The sequence below is a fragment of the Physcomitrium patens genome, chromosome 20, assembly GCF_059467195.1.
Source record: "Physcomitrium patens ecotype Gransden chromosome 20, ASM5946719v1, whole genome shotgun sequence".
Taxonomy (NCBI): domain Eukaryota; kingdom Viridiplantae; phylum Streptophyta; class Bryopsida; order Funariales; family Funariaceae; genus Physcomitrium; species Physcomitrium patens.
Genome location: NC_143429.1, coordinates 4674237 through 4688885, shown reverse-complemented (window position 1 = coordinate 4688885; position 14649 = coordinate 4674237). Strand labels below are relative to the sequence as shown.

Genomic DNA, 14649 nt, shown 5'->3' with positions numbered 1-14649 from the left:
AAATGGTTGTTTACATCCAACTTGACAAACCCCAAGTGAATTTCTATCCTTTGAGTTTTCTAAAAGGAAGATTAGTCTCCTTTTATAAACAAATCTACACAAAACTACCGTAGATTGGAAACTTGTGGAGAAAGTAGTAGCCAAATTATAATAAGATATTATAATCACATACTTTGTGGGTAGCAAACTGTACATTATGAAAGTAAGAGATTAAAAGGAAAGATTAATAAGAGGCTCTATCTCTCCTAAAAAAAAGACTTTGAATGAATCTACATCTATTTAGAAATTTCTCCAAGTGTTACTTCAATATCTTTATATATATATATATATATATATATATATATATTTGGACATTGCAAGCTTGGAATCCATATTTTGATATGTGGACTATTTAAAACCTAAAAAACAATATGTATTTAATTTCTTTCAAGATTTTAATATAAATTGCTTTAACAAGTTTTTTAAGACTATTTTTTTATTATTGTATCTTAGATTGCAGCCAAATTAAGTTAAATTCTTGACGTTGGTTAAAAAAAATTACTATTAAAGTGATGTTTTTTTTATTGCAATAGAACTAGAAGTAGTTTAGAAATTCAAATTGAAGGTTAAAAATTTGATAATTAATAAGAAAAAAAATGGTATTTATTAATTATATAAATTTATAGATTTATTAATAATTTAATTAAAAATAAATTATTCTTTAAAGATTTTTTAATTTTAGCCAAGACAATAATTAAACTTAAACAAATCTAATTTAAACTTAAGCAAGCCACTACAACAAAGATCAATATGACTAGTACTATACTATTTATGACCCTTCAAATGACCCTTTAAAATACTTGCAACATTTGTCTATAATTTTTATTTTTTATAAACATGTATTTTGCTTCTAATATTAATATTGATGGTTTTATTTTGGTGCAACACATGAAGAGAGAGATGTATAAGAAAGCAGCTGTCACGGACATACATATAATTACCTATATGAATAGATAAAAGTATGTAAAAGTAGGTTAATTGTGTAATATCTTCTAGAGAAGCTTCTTAGAAGCTTCATAGACGCTGCTTTGACTTTATAGGAGTCTATAGTTGACTTTTAGGTTAGAAACTTGGTCAACAAGTTAGCCATGTGCCACGCATGTTGGAAGCTTAAAGAACAAGCTAACTACGTGGTCTATCCATAGAAAACTTGCCTTGCAAGCAAAGGCATGTGGCCTAGAAAGTCAACATATATTGGAGGTCTTATAGAACATCGCCACGTGGCTTCTAGTTAGGTAATATATATAGAGGCAAGAGTGAAGCCCTCTTCACTCTTGTCAACTCCTTTCTTGCTTCTAGTCTAGTTTCAAGGGTCTCTAGTTTTCTTGTATTTTGGCAATAGCCATTCCAGTTTCTTTCTTAATATACATATTTCTATTTTGTCCTATTTCTTTTTGAGAAAAGTCTCACTTACTCTTTAGCTTTCATCGAGTTCTTGTCCTTGACAGATTGACAAGAGTACACTTACAATATCAGAGCTTTGTCTTTTCTTGATTAAGAGTGGATTACCCCTTTTTCTTGATAAGACATAAGCGCATTAGAAGTTGCGGATTACCCTCTTTTAAACTGATATTGTTCTTAGTATTTTCTTTGTTATCAATTCCCCTCTTTCTATTTTTTTTGAGCGTTGTTAGACATCTTCTCTTTTCTAAGTGCTACTATGGCAGAGCTTGTTGAAATGAAGAGTGCAATGGCACAGATGCAAGAACAATTGAGGGAGTTAATGCTTGCGATGCATCAACTCAATTTACCACCACAAGGAGCAACAAGAATGGTAGGAAGTGAAGATATAGAGATGATTGGGGCTGCTTCAACATCTGCACCAAACCATGTCCCTTCTCCCAGAATGGAACACCCTTCGAGTGTTAGAGAACCGAGAGTTGCCTTGCCCGAGAAGTTTGATGGTACCAGATCCAAGTTTCGAGGATTCATCAATCAGGTCCAACTAGTGATTGAACTTCAACCCCAGAGCTATCCAACTCCAGGGTCACAAGTAAGATTCATTGGTACACTTCTTTCAGGTTCAGCATTGTCATGGTTTTCATCTTTTCTTGAACGACGAGATCCAATATTGGATAATCTGGAGGCTTTTTTGGCGGAGTTTCGATCCATGTTTGGAGAACATGATGCAATTCGTGTTGCAACCAACAAGATCCGTATTTTGCGACAAGGCAATCGATCAGTAACATTATATGCTTCGCAATTTCGAGAACTTGCAACTGATATCAAGTGGGATGATGCCGCACTTGTGAGTCAATTTCTCTACGGATTACAATATGAGGTAAAGAAATTGATGCTTAATTTACCTGATCCTCAAACATTGAGTCAAGCAATTGACTTTGCTGTGAAGTGCGACAATCGACTTTTTGAATTTCGATCCGAGAGTCGCAAAAGTAGGCCTCAACGTTACTACAATTCAATGGCAACACCGACGTCTCCTCAACACATACCTTCAGAAGTAGAGGATATGCAAATTGATGCGGTACGTTTCAAACCTCTTACTGAGCAAGAAAAGTCTCGTCGTCGACAAGAAGGATTGTGCTTATATTGTGGAGAACCTAAGCACACTGCTCAACATTGTCCAAAGAAGCGACGTAACTACAAAATGAGGAGTACGGCTATCAAAGAAGACAGTATGTCGGAAAACGAGTACGTCCAGCTACAATAGGGACCATGCGGCTGGAATCTTGTACAACTTCTAATGAAGGTCCTATCCTCTCCTCAGAACCATCTCCTTGTTTTATAATAGATGTGCGTTTAGGACCTAATAATTACAAAGCCTCTGCCTTGATAGATTCAGGAGCCTCAGCTTGTTTCTTAGATGAAGAATTTGCTAGATGTCATAGAATATCATTAATACAAAAAACTAAACTTGTACACGTAGAAGTCATAGATGGTCGTCCGTTGTCTTCTGGAGATGTAACTCACGAAACACTTCCTGTAGATGTAGTAATAAATGGTCATAGTAGTTGCATAATTTTTAATATAATTAGGTCTCCCTCTAATCCAGTAATTTTAGGCTTATCATGGTTAGAAAAGTATAATCCTCGAATAGATTGGACTTCTCGTAAACTTGATTTTCCTCGGAGCATTAGTAACAGTTCTATTAATCAAGTAAAAAACCATGAGTCTAGTATAGTAAAACCCGCACTTATAGGTGCAAAAGCATTTATACACGCAGCAAAAGAAGGATCAACTTTTGCTATTTATGCTGCACCTATTTCTGAAAGCGTAAAGACTTCAAGTGGCATTCCAAGTCAATATCAGGATTATCAAGACGTTTTTGAGAAAAAGAATGCAGATATTCTTCCTGAGCATCGCCCATACGATTGTTCAATCGATCTCAAGGAAGGAACTCAGCCACCATTTGGACCAATTTACAGTTTATCGCAAGATGAGTTGGCTGAACTCAAGACATATATTGACGAGAATTTAGCGAAGAATTTCATACGCCATTCAAAATCTCCAGCAGGAGCTCCAATTTTATTCGTAAAGAAAAAAGATGGATCTTTACGAATGTGTGTTGACTATCGAGGACTCAACAAGATCACAATCAAGAACAAGTATCCATTACCTTTGATATCAGGACTCCTTGACCAGTTAAATCAAGCTAAGATCTATACAAAAATAGATCTAAGAGGAGCATGTAATCTAGTACGGATCAAAGAAGGAGATGAATGGAAGACTGCGTTTCGAACCAGGTACGGGCATTTTGAATATAATGTCATGCCTTTTGGACTCACGAATGCACCAGCTGCTTTTCAACATCTCATGAATGATGTATTTCGTGAATTCTTAGACAATTTTGTCGTCTGCTACCTAGACGATATCCTGATTTATTCTAAGAATGTTGAAGAACATGAAATACATGTTCGTCAAGTATTATAAAAACTCAGAGATGCAGGATTGTACGCCAAGATGGAAAAGTGTGTATTTCACACTACTCAAGTTGACTTTTTAGGATACATCATTTCAAATGATGGTCTTATGATGGATTCTAAGAAAGTCCAAACAATCATGGATTGGAAGATTCCAAAGACTGTGAGAGATGTCCAATGTTTCTTGGGATTTGCCAATTACTATCGGATCTTCATCAAAGACTTCTCACGAGTTGCAGCTCCACTTACACGCTTGACTAGTAAAGATAAATTCCAATGGAATCAAGAAGCGGAAGCAGCATTTGAAGCCTTGAAGACATCGTTTGTCTCTGCACCAGTCTTATATCGTGTTGACTTTTCCAAGGCATTTTTTATGGAAACAGACGCATCGGATTTTGCCTTGGGTGCAGTTTTATCACAAATGGGAACAGATGACAAACTTCATCCGATAGCTTTTCATTCAAGAAAATTCTCAGCAGCCGAGATCAATTATGAGATCCACGATAAAGAACTTCTTGCAATCGTGGATTCCTTTCAAGAATGGCGTCATTATCTAGAAGGTGCTTCTAGTCCAGTCACTGTGTATACAGATCACAAGAACCTCGAGTATTTCATGTCAGCACGCGTGTTGAATCGTCGTCAAGCTCGTTGGAGTATGTCTTTGTCAAGATTCGACTTCATTATCACTTATCGGCCAGGAAAACAACAAGGTTTGTCCGATGCCCTGTCTAGACGTTCTTATTTTGCACCAAAAGAAGGAGATGCAGCTTTTGAGCAACAAAGAACGGTCCTCTTGAAACCGGAGCAATTTCATCTCCGAGCAGTGAAATCAACATTGACTGTTGATTCAACTTTTCTCAAGCAAATCCAGTCCAGTATGTCCTCAGACCCTCTTGTTCATGATATCGAGAATAATTCTTCCAAGTCTCATGATTCTTCTAAGTTCGAGTTCAAGAATAATCTATTATATTTTGAAGGACGCCTATATGTTCTAGAAGGAAAAGCACGTTTGCGTGTTCTTCAAGCACGTCATGACTTTCCAGCAGCAGGGCACTTTGGATATAATAAGACTTTGGAACTCATATCAAGAGATTTTTGGTGGCCTTAAATGTGGAAGTCAGTTAAAGACTTTGTACAATCATGTGATATTTGTTCAAGATCAAAAATTCCTCGACATCGACCTTACAGACTTCTTCAGCCATTACCTATACCAGAACAACCATGGTCTTCTGTTTCTATGGATTTCATCACAGATCTTCCAAACTCAAGATCTTATGATTCTATATTTGTGATAGTAGATCGTTTCACCAAGATGGCACATTTTATGCCATGTACAAAATCTATCACAGGTGAAGAAACAGCTAAGCTTTTCATTGATAATATCTATCGCTATCATGGATTACCTAAAGATATCATATCGGATAGGGGAACTCAATTTGTGTCGAGATTCTGGAGGACTCTTTTCAAGATTTTAAAAGTGGACATAAAGCTATCTTCAGCTTTCCATCCTCAAACTGATGGACAAACAGAGCGCGTAAACCAAGTCTTGGAACAGTATTTAAGGTGTACCATCAACTACCAACAAGATGATTGGACAAACCTTCTGCCATTGGCAGAGTTTGCTTATAATAATACAGTACATTCCTCCATGCAACAAACACCTTTCTTTGCCAATTATGGCTATCATCCACGACTTGATACTTTTGATTTTTCAAAAGTTGATAATCCTGCAGCAGAAGATATGGCAAATCGGTTGTCAGAGTTACATGCAATAATGAAGGCGCAGTTGAAGAAAGCTCAAGAACGACAAAAGATAAATGCAGATGTATATCGTAAAGAGCAACCACAACTCAACGTGGGTGATAAGGTATGGCTACTTCGTCGCAATATCAAGACCACTCGACCTTGTGACAAATTGGACTATCGTAGGCTTGGCCCCTTTTCTGTTTCTGAACAGATCAATCCAGTTGCATATCGGTTACATCTACCGGAGTCAATGAAGATCCATCCTGTATTCCACGTGTCTCTTCTTGAACCATATAAGACAGTGGATATACAAGGAAGAAGACAAATGCCACCGCCTCCTATAGAAGTAGATAATAATGAAGAATTTGAGGTGGAAGAGATATTAGACTCAAGGCGGCGCCGAAATAAGCTGGAATATCTTGTTCATTGGTGCGGATATGATATTAGTGAGCGCACATCGGAGCCATCCAGGAATCTAGCAAATGCATCAGCTAAAGTCAAAGTTTTTCATCAACGACATCCATTAAAACCTAGATGAAAACCTCTCTTATAAAAGAGACAAGATTGAGGCAAGATAACATTCAATTTCCTATCCTTGTTTGTAACTTCTTTGCATTTTGTGACGCTAATTAGATGGAGAGCCAACAACCAGCGGATTCAACTCAAGAACCTTCGTTTGCTGACTTACCGGATGAGACATTGCGATTGTCACAACCTTCAAGATGACGCAACCGAAATGAAGACCCTCAAGAACGACATGTTCTTCCTCGAATAGATGGTGAGATACAACGCGTTTGGTATCACGACCTTGGAAGAGATTCTCGATGTTTGGTGATATTATTGGAGATAGGAACGACTCCTGATGGTCTTTCAAATGTATTATTTGAAGGAAGTTATGAAGGCCTCAACAGTGATCAAATAACAGGGTGGTCTTCTCGCCCTGGAATGGGACACTATCGATGGCTAAGAGGACCCATCAACTATCTTCGAAGAGAACAAAGATCAGAGTATGTAGCAAATACAATTCGCCGCATATTAGATTTTCTCAATATATAATCACCGCTCCTCGTGGAACTCGTCCCTAGAAGCGGGGGTAATGTCACGGACATACATATAATTACCTATATGAATAGATAAAAGTATGTAAAAGTAGGTTAATTGTGTAATATCTTCTAGAGAAGCTTCTTAGAAGCTTCATAGACGCTGCTTTGACTTTATAGGAGTCTTTAGTTGACTTTTAGGTTAGAAACTTGGTCAACAAGTTAGCCATGTGCCACGCATGTTGGAAGCTTAAAGAACAAGCTAACTACGTGGTCTATCCATAGAAAACTTGCCTTGCAAGCAAAGGCATGTGGCCTAGAAAGTCAACATATATTGGAGGTCTTATAGAACATCGCCACGTGGCTTCTAGTTAGATAGTATATATAGAGGCAAGAGTGAAGCCCTCTTCACTCTTGTCAACTCCTTTCTTGGTTCTAGTCTAGTTTCAAGGGTCTCTAGTTTTCTTGTATTTTGGCAATAGCCATTCCAGTTTCTTTCTTAATATACATATTTCTATTTTGTCCTATTTCTTTTTGAGAAAAGTCTCACTTACTCTTTAGCTTTCATCGAGTTCTTGTCCTTGACAGCAGCTACATATCAATTCAAAACTAATTAATTTCAATCTACTCAAGATATTGTAGTCAAGTTCAAATTAATTTTGGTTTTTATCGCTAACCTTGGCATTACAACCAATAGTCTTAATGTCATATCTTTGGCTCCCACGACAACCATCAAAGATATTTCTTTAGTTGGTTAATTTTTATAAAAGATTAATACAATCATCCAAATATTTTATACCATCCTCACACTTATAATTGAAATATTTTCTAAAGATAAAATATGAATGTCTAATTGCTCTAAATTGGAAGAGATGTTAATCAACAAGCATAATCAAGTTAAATCGCTCAATATCAAACTTAGTAATCTTTGAATGTAACACCCTTGTAAATTTAACATTATAAGAATCGATTACCTATTTCAAATCCAAGTTCAAAATATCGAAGACTGAATTGGCAACATTACAATAAAAGTGAGTAGAGAATATAAGATCTAATGCATTGATTGCGAATAAGCTCAACATCATACAAACTTCAATTCAAACAACATATGATTTGAATCAAAAAATATAGTCAATAACTTACACAATATTTAACTAAATTACAAAAGTAGAAGGAATTTTGAAAGATATCTTTAGAAAATACAATACATTCTTTATGCCAATTTGGAAAAAATCATGAACATGTTATCTTCATAAATTATTTATCTTTTTATTGGATAAAAAGTCTAATTTACTATAAATAATTTATAAAAATTTGAAGTTAAAAAGTAAATAATAAAAAAATTATATAATTGGATTTTATTTCAAGAACAATTTGATTCAGTGGTCAAGGATTTGAACCTCATCAAGGCTTACAAGTGGTGTGCATGCTATCATGGAACCACAAGGTCTTATTTGTATCCTTCTAACTACATTCAAAGCACTACATTTCATATATAATATGTACTTTCTTTCCTATTATCACCACTATAGTTGCTAATTATTCTAATTTCTTCTTATAGTATTTTTTTTTTTTTTTGTAACTTTAAATTTAATATCATGCTTAAAATATCTATTTAGTATAGAAACCTTGTTAGGTCTTTAAAAAAAATTCCAATTCTTTGTAATGGCTTTGAAAAGAAGAAAATCCATATTTAGAAAAATATTAAAATTATATTTTATAAATTTCTGAAAATTTCTTAAATTTTTTTAATAAATTTTAAGAAGTCTTTTGATGTTGTTAAAATGCTAATATCAAATATAAGTCATATTTTCATGCTTTAATGATTTTTTTTTTGTAGTAATAGAATAAATTTAAATCAATTGAAAATCCTATATTCTACTTAAATTATTGAAAAAATCATAAAGTTCTTTTTCATTCTTTTTTTGGATACTATCTATTATTTGTAAATTTCTAATAAATAATACATATGAATTATTTTAGACATTAGCCTTGATAATTAAAACATTGTGATCTATTTCCTAGTAATAAATGCTTTTCATGTCTATCTTTTAATAAATCACAAGTTGGTGCTATTAGCAACATTATCATTGCTTTTGCAGCACATAATCTAGTGCTAAAGAAATCCCCTCAAGAAAGAGGATCCTATTCTATACTTATTCTTAAATGGAATTCTTTTTCTGGTCACCAAGTATCTTAAATCTTCTAAAGAGATAGTTGCAAAAATTAGAGGCTCTTATGATCAACATGAAATAAGATTAATACTATTGTCATATATTTATTTATTTATTTATAGAATTTTAGAAATAATTCTTAATTTGGAAGGAATTTCAAGTGTAAAAGTAAATATTACTATATAGAGAAGAAAGATGAAACCTTTAAAGATGAGTGCAAGAGAACAAAATAAGAAACTAGAGATTGAAGAATACAAAAAAATGCACCATATTAACACACTCACATCTTGACAAATTAGCGAGTGAATAATAATTTACAATAAAACTTGGCCGCATTATAAATAAATAATAGTAATAATGTTATAACAAAATTAGGAAGATACCCTCATCTTAAAGTGGGGCAAGCAATAATAATAATAATAATAAAAAACTCATGTCATATATTCACTGAGCCCACATTAGCTGTAGAAATAACCAAGCCAAGACAACCTTGGGTGCAAACACCATGTAAAAATTGCAATTTCATAGAACATGACCTTTTTAAGATGAAAATGTGTACACTTATGTGTCAGAAATGGCTACTAAAAGTCTTGCAGACATCTCAAATGCTAAACCAGTGTTTTTTCTGCTAAAAAACTTCCATTGGACAAGCAAACACATGTCAAAACAGCACTTGCGGCAGATTTAGGAGAGCGGAGGTTCAAAGGATTGTGCGAGGACAACGATCAGTCACTTGAGACGATTGTTCTCTGCTAATGTGCGCTTCGCATTGTTGCAAAATCCTTGCAATCGCCTCGAAGGTGTAGTGGTACCCGGTTTTGACGACGACACAGAGCAGGTTATTACACATGCCAAGTATCAATCGAGTAATGACATTACAGAGCAGAATGACAACACACGAGATCAAAACGAGACTAAAGTGTTTGTACTAAGTCAGCTTCTCCTCTACAGGAGCTCTCAATCTTTATTACTGGGAATTGCCGAGTTCATCTTATACAAAATTACCAGCGTACAAAATAGATACCCGGTCTAAGTACATACCCGACGTGAGAGATGGGAGGCCTGGACATCTCGCTATCACCCTCCCTCGCTTCTGGGGCTATGAACTTCCACCGTTTTGCGTCGAGACAATCTCGAAGGGTTTCTTTCAAGTTCTAATTTCAGTGGTGCCGTTCGAAGCTAATTCTGAATTCCGAGTTTCCATTGCTCTGATTTTGTGACAAGCAGTAATGGCATTATTCTAGGAGCGCCGTCACGATTCGCCGGTCAACTTTGTTTGCTTGGTTACTCCTCCTGTTTTTGAGATTGCCAGGGTGTCTTCTCTGATAAAATACAAACTATTGCTGCAATGTCAATCCATCCATTACGTGAATAGGGCGCTATTATCTTTTGTGGTGAGTGTTTGTAATTAAAAGATTTTCTTAGTTGTCATTTTGATGTAATATTTCATAATTTTGAGTGCCCTTAATGTAACATAATATTCTTTTGGCTACTAATAAATGAGATTGTTGAGGTCTTGCCATAAATCTACTTATAACTTCTATTGCAAATTGTATGTCTGGTTGAATGTGGGTCAAATCTAGACATTTTCCTACGCTACTACAATATTGTGTAGGATCCACTTCTTCTTCCTCCATATCTATTTTCAGTTTTCTTTTCTTATCCATAGAAGTTGTTGCAGGTGCTTAGTTTTCCATCCCTGAATTTATCAATATATTTTGTGCTTAAGCCTTTCGGATCACAAGTATTCCTTCTTTTATTTGTCTGTATTTTGTTTCTAAATATAGAGTAACTTCCTTTTTCTAACAATTTTGACATTTCAAATTTTTCATGTAATTCTTTCTTGAATTTGATGAGATTTTATGTGCAGTTTTCCATCATGATGAGATCATCTACATATAGATTCATAATGATTTAAATCCATTGCCTTGTTGAGAACCTACTTTTTTTTAGGTAAGAATCTATTTTTTTATAATATATGTGCTTTAATCCATATAATGCCTTATATACTCTACATACCATTTGTTCCTTGCCTGGTACTTCAAAACCTTGGAGTTGGGTTACATAAACTTCTTCTTTTAATTCTTCACGAAGAAATACCATTTTGACATCCATTTGAGATAATTTCCAATTTTTTTGAGTGGCAACCAACATCATGGCTCTAATGATTGCCCATTTTACCATTGGTACAAATGTTTCTTCGTAGTCAATTCCCTCCTTTTGTTCAAATCCTCTAGCAACTAATTTAATGCTATGTTATTGAAGTGACCCATATATGTTTAATTTTGCTTTATAGATCCATTTTGTGTAAATTGCAGATTCACCTAATGGAAGACTTGTGAGATGCTACGATGCTGGGTTAATTTCCTTGCTCTTGTTCCGGTAGGAGTTGTCCATATTGGAATTGATGAATTTTGGTTAGAGCTACGCAAATCAGAACCTTCAAATAATAATATGTCATATATTAGATAGACCAATAACTTATTTTCTCTTCTCGGATATTTTATTTTTATTTTTATTTTTATTGCTGCCCGAAATAGTTGATGCTTCGTCTTTTGCTGGTCACTGAGATTGGCAGAGTCTCCATTGCTTTTGTCGTCATTTGAATAGGCTCAATTTGGCACAGGATTACTGATGTCGAGGTCTATGTGGGCTCCTCCGTTAGCGGGAAAGGGCATTTATGTATGGATTCCCAGATTCGAGATATTCCAGTGAAGCGTATTCATAATTGTTCTTCTGGTTATATTTTTCATAGTCCACGAGCTTGGATTTTTAAAAAAAGACGTCTTTGGACAATATAATTTTGGGTGAATGATGCAAGAATATCATGTATGCTTTAATTTTCTCATCGTAGCCCGCAAAACTGCCAACTAATTATCTTGATTGCAGTTTATTTCTTCATTGACAACTTATGAGTATGTGAGATAAATAACCAAAAACCCTCAGATGGTTGAATTGAGGTTTTTCCTGAAAAAAAGTCTTCCAAAGATTTGTTTTAAAATTTCACATGCGTAGGTTGTCTATTTAATAAATATACTGCCATTTTTGCTGCTTTTGGCCATAAATAAGTGGACAATTTTCAATGCAGTAGCGTACTTTGAACTTTTTCCATGGTAGAGCAATTTCTTCTTTCAACTACCCCATTTTGTTGGGGTGTGTAAGGCTATGTATAATGTCTTGTAATGCCATATTTTAACCAATAGTTCAAGAAGTAAATTCTTTTCCATTTTTCCGTCCTTATCTCCTTGATTAGTTTTTTCTGTTTGTCTTTCAATCATAGTTTTAAATTCAACAAATTTACCAAAGTTTGGCTTTTGTTTTTAAGAAAGCAAATCCACATTTTCCTAGAGTATTCATCAATTACGAGCAGAAAATATTTTGTACTTGATAATGACGCCACCGGCAATGGTCCACATAAATCAGCATGTAATATTTATACATATAATCTTTTGATCTGCTTGCTCTATATCTGGGTATCTAGTTTTGAGTCTGCCTTCCTTTGAGGCAGTATTGACATGTAATTAGATCTGTAGTAAATACAGAAGTGTGTTCAGAATTTATTAACATGAGTGTTGAATTTCCCGCATGCCCAAGATGGCAGTGCCATAACTAGGTAATTTCTTCTAATGTCTGTGATGTATTTATAGTATTAATTTCAAAATGCTGTTTAGGCGTTCGACTGTGTTTCACTGATTTTGCCGGCTGTGGGATCTTATCATTGATCAGTTTGTATAGACTGGATCATTCATCCTAACAGCCCAATATAACTACCTTCGGTGGATTTGTTTGAGTTACAGTAAAGCATTGATCCCTTCCAAAAACAATCAACTAACCTGTATTTTGGACATACTCCCCAACTGATAGTAAATTTTGCTTTAGACCGGGTACGTAAAGGACATTACGGAGGCAATTTATTTCTTCGTTTTGAACCACTATGTTCACATTTCCTTGTCCCCTCACACTGTGCAATTTGCCATTTGCGGTGGCAACCGCACCTTGTTGGAACGATGACTCCATGTTCGAAAAAACACTCTGATTCCTTGAAAAGTGTCTTAATGGGCCGCTGTCGATAATCTATCCTTTATCCTGCAACGATACTACTGAAAGAACTTGCAGAGCCTTTTGAATTTCTTCCGATGTTGGAAAGTTACTCCTCGAAATTTCCTTTGCGATGTTGGCTCTTGATTGATGTTGAATTGGTTCTGGCGCTCTACAAAATCGGGCTATATGCCCCGGTTTACCGCATCTATGACACACTTGTTCACCTCTTCGCTTTCTATGCTGTGATCGGTTTCGTGGTCCTCCCTTACAGAACGAACTACTGGATGAGCTCGCAGCTCGATGTCTAAACGTTGTCCTGAGCTTGTCGATGTTGTTGTTCCTGAAATTTAATACAAGTGCCTCTCCGTTCTGCTCCTCGTGCTATTTAATCACCATCTTATCCATGTGCAAGCGACTTCTTAGATTTGCCAGAGTTGGTGTATCCTTCTCGGATTGCAGCACCCTTACAAATGCTTTCAAATTTTGCGAGAATTATTTTCAATATTTTATGAACTGCTACTATATCTGATGGAAGTTGATTTATCTCTCTCATATCATTCAAGAGATCATACATGTTTTGCATAAAAACTGATATCGTCATTCCGTCTGTCATGCTGAGATTCTTCCACTTATCAAGGATTTTCATGACATCCGCGATTATCTGCGTTGAATAAATATTAGAAAGTATTTTCCATGCGACTGCAGGATCAGTTATGGTTAAGATGTATGGTTTTACCATGTCGATTAGCAAAAGTCTGAGAAAGCCCATAGCTTGCGTTTTTCTCCTTTTGATGAGTTCTCGTTCTTGAGATGTTTGTGGCGCCGTGTTGTTGTCAGCTCCTTCAAGCTTGTGCTCCGTTGTGGTCATGTTTGAAGAGGCTTCGATTTCAGACATGACTCTCCTTATACTATATCTCTGTGACGTCGTTTCAATCAGAGCCACTACTTCCCATAGATCCTCTCTTTCTAATACGCTCTAGATCGTACTCTTCCAAGACTTGTAATTTTCTGGTCCCACTAACATCTTCGACTGCGCTACCACAAGGCCCATCATGCTCATAAAGTTACTCATGTTCGTAACTTTCTCTACTATCTTCTCCACTCTGATACCATATTACACGTGCCAAGTATCAATCAAGTAATGACATTACAGAGCAGAATGATGGCACAGGGGATTAAAGCGAGACTGAAGTGTTTGCAACGAGTCTGCTTCTCTACTACAAGAGCTCTCAATCTTTACAACGAAGAACTGCTGAGTTCATCTTTGTTATATAATATTACCAGCGTCAAAAATAGATACCCGGTCTAGGTACATGTCCGATGCAATGGATGGGAAGCCTAAACACCAAGGCATCTCGCTAACACATGTGAGGTCCACGCATGCTTAAATGTCAATGTTCAATTTTGAAAAGAACAAATTGTTTCCCACTGCAAATTGCAACTCAAATAGCACTTACCGCGTGGAAGTTGTCGTGCAGAAGAAGAGATTCCTTAAGCACAACTATCTTACCCTGAAACTCCAATCCCCTAATGGAGACTCGCCGTCGTTGCACATTTGGGCCGAGAAGTGGGTGAAGACCACCGCACTTGCGAAGATATAAAAACCTTCAGTCAGACCTACAGTACAAGTAAAGCATCAGTTGCAACACCCAAAATAATGCAAAATACAAGCACATGGCGTACTCCAAAATCTTCATAGCTTTGAGAAACGACGGCAAGACAACCCCTCCA

The 14649-nt window shown here is 35.7% G+C and overlaps 2 long non-coding RNA genes across 3 annotated transcripts; one reads left to right on the top strand and one right to left on the bottom strand.

Moving 5' to 3' along the window:
* The first annotated feature begins 9999 nt into the window (after positions 1-9999).
* On the top strand, positions 10000-11605 carry LOC141044563 (uncharacterized). Of its 2 annotated transcripts, XR_016498998.1 has the most exons (3): positions 10000-10271; positions 10748-10830; positions 11196-11605. It is a non-coding gene; the product is annotated as an uncharacterized LOC141044563 (long non-coding RNA). The 2 variants fall into 2 exon arrangements; XR_012216161.2 differs by having other exon boundaries at positions 10748-11605.
* On the bottom strand, positions 11194-14649 carry LOC149987262 (uncharacterized). The gene is made up of 2 exons (XR_016498997.1): positions 12711-14649; positions 11194-12404 (listed from the first exon to the last, which is right to left on the bottom strand). It is a non-coding gene; the product is annotated as an uncharacterized LOC149987262 (long non-coding RNA).